At 32.5% G+C, this 8,791-nt stretch overlaps 1 long non-coding RNA gene across 2 annotated transcripts; it reads right to left on the minus strand.

Moving 5' to 3' along the window:
• Positions 1-5,420: 5,420 nt before the first annotated feature.
• Positions 5,421-7,072, minus strand: LOC137490947 (uncharacterized). Of its 2 annotated transcripts, none has more exons than XR_011010961.2 (3): positions 6,967-7,072; positions 6,772-6,842; positions 5,421-5,558 (listed from the first exon to the last, which is right to left on the minus strand). It is a non-coding gene; the product is annotated as an uncharacterized lncRNA (long non-coding RNA). The 2 variants fall into 2 exon arrangements; XR_012402340.1 differs by having other exon boundaries at positions 5,481-5,558; positions 6,776-6,842.
• Between the last annotated feature and the right edge of the window lie 1,719 nt (positions 7,073-8,791).

Consider the following 8,791-nt stretch of genomic DNA (forward strand, 5'->3'; position numbering starts at 1 on the left):
TAAACAAAATATATGCACAACAATCTGTCTAGGTCGATGTCCTCAGCAGTAATGGAGCACGTTTAAACAAATGTTATTGTAAGTAAATATTTAAACCATTATGATAAATAGAGTTAAAAAGACCTTTTTGAATGAAAAGTTTTATTGAGATGGGTTGTTGGTGATTGTAGATTGAAAATTTAGATTTTGGAATTTAAGGCACCGCAGAAACCCTGTTTAAAAGCAATAGCCCCGGTAATTAGCTATTATAATTATGTCATTCTAACTCAGATACTATCTGTGAGAACTAGTAACAACTACTAGAAACAAGTTTAAACCCATAAAGAAGTTGATGAAAAAATTGTGATCAATGGGACATATGCAAATGAAAAGTAAAAGTCAACACTATCACCGTAATAGCAGATATCTTCTATGAGAATACTGTAGGTCAAATATCGTCAGCTCATTTGAACTTTAATTTATTGTTTTTGTTTATTTTATATAGCGCCAGTGCTCAAGGACGCTTTACCAACAGCAGGAGAACAAGAAAAACAATAACCTTAAAAAGGAAGAGAAAATGGGAGACTAATAATACATAAAATAATAACAAAAGACACGAGAACAAGTGACAAAAGAAACTCATTACTGTCTTTCAATGACTGCTTTTGTGCGTTTAGGAGAACTAGGCAGCACACTCAGGGCTGCAAGATGGATTTAATTTAGTAGCCTATTCTTAATATTAAAATATATCAGTATGAAAACCAACCTGTTTGTTCCTGCAGATCTTCCTGTTTGAATAGAAGTAAATTTGGTTTTATATTCAGATATTCAGACATTCTCCTTAATAATATCATTTCAGAAAAGTATTGATTGCAAATACTAAATAGGGAAATCATATTAGCAGCAAATGACTATCAAAGTACAACATTGTTCACAGTCAAATAAACAGTGTTAAAGCTGTTTTCAAGTCATACTGCATGCAAATTCCGATCTAATATTCAAAGTAACATGGTAAGCAATATAGAAACTTCTAAATGAACGAATGTGTGAATATAAAACCAACTTTACCTCTATCCTGTTTGACTGTGAATGTCTCTTCAATCTTCACATCTTCACTCTCCTCTTTAATAAACGCCATCTTTACAACAGTGTGGAGATCAGTCACTTCAGCAGGAGTTTTTCTCTCTGTGTTTGGACACTTAATCCAGTTCAAAATGAACAAAACAATAAAAATGTCCTGTTTAAAATTAATAAAACAATGAACAGAAACAAAATAATTTCTCTTCAACACTTGCTTCAATGGTTTCTTTATTTGAGAGTAATTAACAAAAAGAAATCAGGTGAAACATTTAATTTAAACACTTATTATACACTTTTCTGTTGTTTTATTCAAACAACAGCCTTCAGTTACTGAGAATAAAATAGTACTAAGTTACTAAAATACTAAAATAGTTGTATAAATGGTTAAAATAATATTTCCAACAGCAGGAACATAATATAGCATCGTATAAAAAACTTAAAACTTTAGAACTTTAACTTTAAATCAGTTTATATCTGTAAACGTTTTAAAACAAACCTTTCCCCAGTTGAATCACAGCGACGAAGCGGCGCTGCCTGATGACGTCACGCGCCACGGCAAAATAAAAGTCTTTTTTGTTTAACTTTTTTGCCACTATGTTGCAGTCATGACTTATTGATACATTTCTCCCATGGTTTTCACTTTACTCTTTGTCTGCTCTCTCTCTCACAAACCTTAAGTCTAAACATTTTAACTCATCTTAACTTTTTTTAATCCACTTTATAATGACTTGTATGTCTACAACAAATTACTTTCCTATTAATATCTGAGTCCAAATCTCATCCTCATAATTATGACCTCTTCTATTTCTACAACTTCATAGGCCTATATAGGGTTTCTTTTTTTCACATGAATTGTTGTCTCTTATTATCTGTGTTCCACGTTTCCTGCCATTCTTTAGCAATATCTGTAGTAATATTTAATTTACCTTTACTTATATAAGCATTAAAAGGGGTAGTTCACATAAAAATTACAATTCTGTCATTTACTCATCCTCTACTAGTTTCAAAACTGTTTCTGCTGAATGCAAATAAAGAGAATACAGGGGCAAAAAACAGCCACTGTATGGTTCAACAGTTCCTATGGACTTGGGGGAAACCATAGCACCTGGAGGAAACTCATGCGAACATGGGGAGAACACACAAACAATAATGTCAACTGACCCAGCAGAGACTCAAACCAATGACCTTCTTACTGTGAGGCGATCAGTGCTACCTACTGCACCACTGTGATGCCTCACATGTATAATTATTTGAGGTATAAAACTGGTATTGGTGAAGAACTTCGCTTACAAATAGTTGTTATTTTTAAAATGTGTGAAAAGACACCATTCAGATGTAGCGACTGTATTGATCTGGGCAATCAAGCATGTATTGTTATAGACTCTATGCTTATTTGTCTTAAGAGATGTTAGGCAGGTCCTGTTCATGTAATATGTTCATGTAATAGTCTATCAAGTTGGTATTGGCATGAACAGCTATACCTGTTAACGGGTTTCTTATATGTTAAATGGTCCTATTCAGTTAATGATCAGGCAGCTATTAATAAAGATGACCGCACACAATGATGATCCATTTATTTAAATGACTATGTGACGCAGATATTTTAAATTCATTGTTGCAAACAAGTTACAGGAGTAAGTACAGTTGTTGTTTTATGTTATGTTCACCACTGTAAATACACCATAGTGAAAAAAATAAGGTTAATCACACTAAAAGTTCTGCATTGTGTATATATGAAAGTGAACTCTAGTCGTTGAATTATTCTGTATAAACTGCCTATACAATAAATTTACTAGTGATGTAATTATTTTCTAATTATAAATATTTAGATGCATCACAGTATGTGATCGCTTTACTGTGTTAAAAGGAAAAGGTTTTGTCAGAGTATCTTATATATGCTTCTGTGAATGTCTATGCATATTTGTTTGCACAAACACAAGTAATAAATAGAGAGAAAAACATCTTTAATACATACCAGGTGAATAAGAGGATTTCGGGAAAGCTGAGCTGCTCACACATGTTCTGTTCAACTAAAAAACGAAGGAAAGAAAACAAAATTGGCACAGAAACAAGTTACATTTTGATAGTTACAATTTATAAACATAAAGTGTTTACAGTCTTCCAGAAGCCAGTAATGAGCAGCATGTGCTTTAAGATAAATAAAGGACTCTAAACTCACATAAAGAACAAGTTCAGTAATAAATAAATGACTAAAACTCTGCTAATAGTTAGCTCATGTCAATATATTGACTGACCTTTACACAAATAAAACCTCAATGTGAAGTTTATTTCCTTTCAACGAATGATAATATATCACAGTATAATAGTATACATCTTCTATAACTATTATATAAGTGAATGTAGTTGTGTGTATTGAGACATCGGTAAGGATTGAGTTTTCAATGCTCATTTGCATCTTTACACAAAGACTTCAGCCAAGCAACTCTGAGAAACTTCTACAAAAACAACACATAACTCTTGCATTACCTTTTAACCAGGCCTGGGGAAAAAAAATGTAAAATGTGTTTCAAATCAAAATACCTCAACATAGGTGTATCAACATTAACTACAAAATGCAGCAGCCACAATAAAAAAAAAGCTTCAATCAATAGTCCTATAAAACAACAGCAACAAAAGAAATGAAGATGGCTAAAGTCAACTTATTTTCCCAATACAACATTTTTCCTTTAAAAACTGGTTTGTAAAGCAACTGAACCTCTCATCATTCACAGTAATGTCCCAGATAGCAAAATACACTCGGGCCAGTTCCAGCTAGATTGTCGCCTGCCGGAGACTTACCCCTCGGCCCAACTTCGGCTGCCGGACTCGGGCCGGATGACTGTGGACTCACTGCCCGATTCCGGCCCGAATCAAGCGGGCCAGATGCGGCGGCCGTAAGCGAGCCGACGCTGCGCATCCGCGCCGGAATCGGCGCGAGGGTAATGTGCGCTGCGGCCCGGAGCTGGCGCGACTCCGTATTTATACACCTTATAAAACCTTTTGGTATTACATTGGTACTTGATATATGGTATTAGTTTATTTATATAACAGCAAACACAGGCTATAATGTAAACACAAAGTGTAAGCACTGCGTTTAACCTTTGAATAAAGTGCAAACTGCATACATATTCTGTAACGAAAATAATCAGACAAATGACAAAATTAATAAATGTTAAACGTTTATTGATTGCAAGAAAAAAATAGTACTAAAATTTTATAAATAATTTGTAGTGCACAAGAATATCAATATAAAAACAACAATAAAACAACACAATAAAGACACAGAAAGATTTAAACAAAAAAATCTAAAAATTACACACAAACACAGATGTTTTTAAAACAACCCTGTTTTCCCAATAGACTTGAATTAAAAATTTGTAAAAAACAGCTAAATTTTATATAAACCTAAATATAGAAACCAATTTAAGATATAGCAAGAAACATCTTAAAAATACCAATGACAATCCGTAAAATATCCAAGTCAAACTTGTGAAAAGTACTGCAGAATTCTGAAGAAACATCTTGAAACATTTTTTAATAAAACATTAAAATAATAAACAAACAAACAAAAAAAAATATATATATATATATATATATATATAGATATATATATATATAATTGCAGAAGTATAAAGTCAAACTTATTTTTAAATAAACTTGAACAAAATCAATTGCACAAACAGCAAGACATGAGTGAGATGATTATACATTTCATATATATACACGTCTTGTGCAATTTTATATTTATAATTTTATTTGTATTACGTTTATTAAAAATGTATCAAGATGTTTCTTCATAATTTGGCGCACATACATACATACATACATACATACATACATACATACATACACACACACATATATATATATATATACACATATATATATATATATATATATATATATATATATATATATATATATATATATATATAAATGCAAATGAAAGAAACAAATTGTTCAAGTATCAGGGAACATCCTAATACACTTAAAATGTTGTTTAAAAAATAAAACAAAATAGTGATTTAGACATTTGACACATTAGCTTTCTCTTCTTTCTTCCTCCACCCCTGTCAGGGGCAAGTTGTAGCTACCTTGTAATGCATTTTTCTTCTTTATCAGTGGCGTGGTATGGACATTTGTCCTCACTCCATCTGTGATTAAAAGATAAACAGATAATTAGTAGTGAAGAAGTACTAATGTATAAAAAAAGAAAAAATTAGGAAAAAAGTAGGCTAGCTACGAAGCAAAAAAAAAAAAACAATAAAAAAATAAACTTAAAACACTTTGAAATTAGCAAGAGCTTGAACTTACCAGTTTCTTCATTTGTTCGGGCTGCTCCTTTAGTTGATTTTCAAGCTTTTCCAAATCAAATTGGCCAAAGGACGGTCAAATGTGTTTACATCTGGAATTTCATCACGTCTGTTTTGGTTTTGTGAGAATCAGGCCCAGCTGCTGCTTTATGACGTTGCATGATTTTAAAACTTCAGTCAGTCGTGCTAAAAAAGAAAAATAACAGATTAGTATAAATCAACCTGTAGCTTATTCTCATACAACCTCTGTAAATACATCAGTGGGTTAGACACTGCTGATATTCTCTAGTTGATCTTTACTTTCTAGCTGCATTAAACCTTAACAAATTTAGTGATGTCTTCAATTCTTACAAAGACATCACGAGATGCAATAAGTTCTGTCTTGATCTCAAACTGCACTAGAACAAAGACTGTAAATGTTCATAGGTGTACTGCAGGAGTGTCCAAACTTTTTGGGCCGAGGGCCAGATGCAAAAAAACAAACGTTGTTGCGGGCCAAATTTTAAATACATCACACAGATAGTGTGTGTGTGTATATATATATATATATATATATATATATATATATATATATATATAAATACAGTTGAAGTCAGAATTGTTAGCCCCCCTAAATTATTAGCCACCGTTTATTTTTTTCCCCAATTTCTATTTAACGGAGAGTTAAACATTTTTTTCCACACATTTCTAAACATATTAGTTTTAGTAACTCATTTCTAATAACTGATTTATTTTATCTTTGCCATGATGACAGTAAATAATATTTGACTAGATATTTTTAAGACATTTCTATACAGCTTAAAGTGACATTTAAAGGCTTAACTAGGTTAATCAAGTTAACTAGTCAAGTTAAGGTAATTAGGCAAGTTATTTTATTACAATGGTTTGTTCTGAAGACTTAAGGGGCTAATAATTCTGACCTTAAAATGGTTCATAAAAAAATTAACCGCTTTTTATTCTAGCCGAAATAAAACAAGTCTTTCTCCAAAAGAAAAAAATATTATCAGACATACTGTAAAAATGTTCTTGCTCTGTTAAACATCATTTGGGAAATATTTAAAAAAGAAGAAATAAATCAATGAGGGGCTAATAATTCAGACTTCAACTGTGTGTAGACAGACAGACAGACAGACAGACAGATCATAACAAGAACTGCTGCTTAATTGAATGCATGTAATAGCGACACCCGGTGGTTATTTATTGAATTACGTTTATTTTTGTATAGCGGGCCAGATTCTATTGATATTTATAAAAAGCCTCGCGGGCCGTAGTTTGGACACGCCTGGTGTACTGGAATGTACAGTATCTGTGCATCTTGATGGTGGTCTTAAGATTTCTGCCATAGTCATTGATGGTGATGGTACTTGTGGTGCTGCATTGATTTCTGAAATCTTTATACCTGCCTTTTATCCAGCCTCTTTGTTCCAAATAATTTTTCTTCATCATGGTATAGATGTGTCTATACTGTCCCTTAATCAGATACATTTACAAAACAAAACATCACTTTAGTATAGTGCCAGGGCAAAACTCACAGGTTGTAATAGATCAATGACATAATGTTGACAGTATGTGTTTAAAATAATTGCAAACAAACCTGTTCTGTCTTTAGATGTATGACAGGCGATCATCATCCTCATCTGTCTACCAGTCAGAAATCAGTTGCGTGTGGATGTTTGAGTCGAGCTTCCTCATATGCATCTATAATAAAACATCACATTGTTGTTAACCTCCCGTAAAGAAAAGTTCAAACCCTGAAATACTATCAAAGTTAATTAATGCATATAATACCTATAGTGTAAATAATCAGTACACAGAAGGTTGCACAAGATTTATTCGGAGATTCATGCAGAGTGACAGCCTTATGAATCTGAGACATAGATTTGTAAGATTGTCAAGCACATGCATTATTCTGTACCCATGAAGATTAACCTACCATTGTGAAAAATGTTTGATGATAGCCAATAACAATAAACCATTTCAGCTGTTTGTGAAGCAATTAGTAATGTAATGTCTGAAAAGCTCAATCTATGTTGAAAATGTATCAGCAGTTTACAGCTTATAATGGACTTTTAGCACACAACTATAACATGCCTATTCACGTTCAAAAGAGTGTGCTATTGACTTCTTTGGTCGTGATGTGCTGCAAAATGATCTCACTAACCTTTGTTAAACAAGAACAATAAGACTTAACCAACAACTATTGTTACCCATTCATTTAAATCAGAATTTATCACTGTCAATAACATAAAAAAAACATCAAAATCTGCTTTAAGACGTTCAGTTTTACATTAACTGACCATTACAGCTTGAACAAAAGATATAATTGATTCACATAGGCTAAAAAATATGAATTAAAGTGCATAGTAATATATTTCTCTTGGATAATTTAAAGAGAATAGTAAACTGTCGAGTTTCGATCATTTTTCGTGACTAACTGCATAAACAAGATAAACAATATTTTATTAATCCAAAACGATTAGTTTTTATTTACACATAATCACAGAATTAATACTGTTGGATAAGTATACGCCTGTACAATGATTTTTTTCAACATCCACGGTACTTTATAATGTTAAATCAGGAAAAAACACGTTTTGCCAAGTTAGTTAATGGATTCGTCTACAGAAACTTTCTTTAACGCAAAGTTGGCATACACACAAATTCGTTTCATGTTTCTTTAAAATAATTAAAATAGTTTTCAGTTACTACACACGTTACAATCTAACATTGTGTAAAAGGAAAAGGAACTTTCAGACGTGTTTGTAACTGTTAGCGTTAGCATACATTAGCTCCAGTCGTGTTTCTTAAAGCAAGTTACATTTCGTATCAAACTGTTTTAAAGTACTAAACGCTGTTACAACCAAACACCGTGGAAATGTTTTAAGCTCTAAATTCGCTAATTATACAGTACACAAGCAGTAAAAAGCTTACCTTTCTGACCGGAATCCACGTGAGTCTTTGAAAAACCAAACTTTTTCTTCTTGTGATCTTCGTGCCATGGTGGTTGACAACCAGCTTTTTGGAGCATTACCGCCACCGTCTGGATTGGAGTTTGGATCAGGAATTTAGTAACGCATGTGTTTATTATGAAACCAACTTCTGCTTTAAAAAAAACAGTCAGCACAGGAGCGTGCTATCTCAAAAATAAGCAAATTTTACATAGTTTTTCTCTAGATGACATGTATAATCTATTTATAAATAATATTGTTTTGTTTGCGTCTAAACATTGCGACCATCCACACTAAATATTCTTTTTTTTTTTTGCTATCGTACCATGAATATTTTCTCAAATTATCATTAAACGTGGAGCTAACAGATTACTAGATAAAATAAGAACTTAATCAGTTGCCATCAGCCGAGTCCTTGCCAGAAGCGGCCCGGACTCTACAGACAGACTCGGGCCGGATATGGTTGACCGG

Source organism: Danio rerio, chromosome 4, assembly GCF_049306965.1.
Source record: "Danio rerio strain Tuebingen ecotype United States chromosome 4, GRCz12tu, whole genome shotgun sequence".
NCBI lineage: Eukaryota > Metazoa > Chordata > Actinopteri > Cypriniformes > Danionidae > Danio > Danio rerio.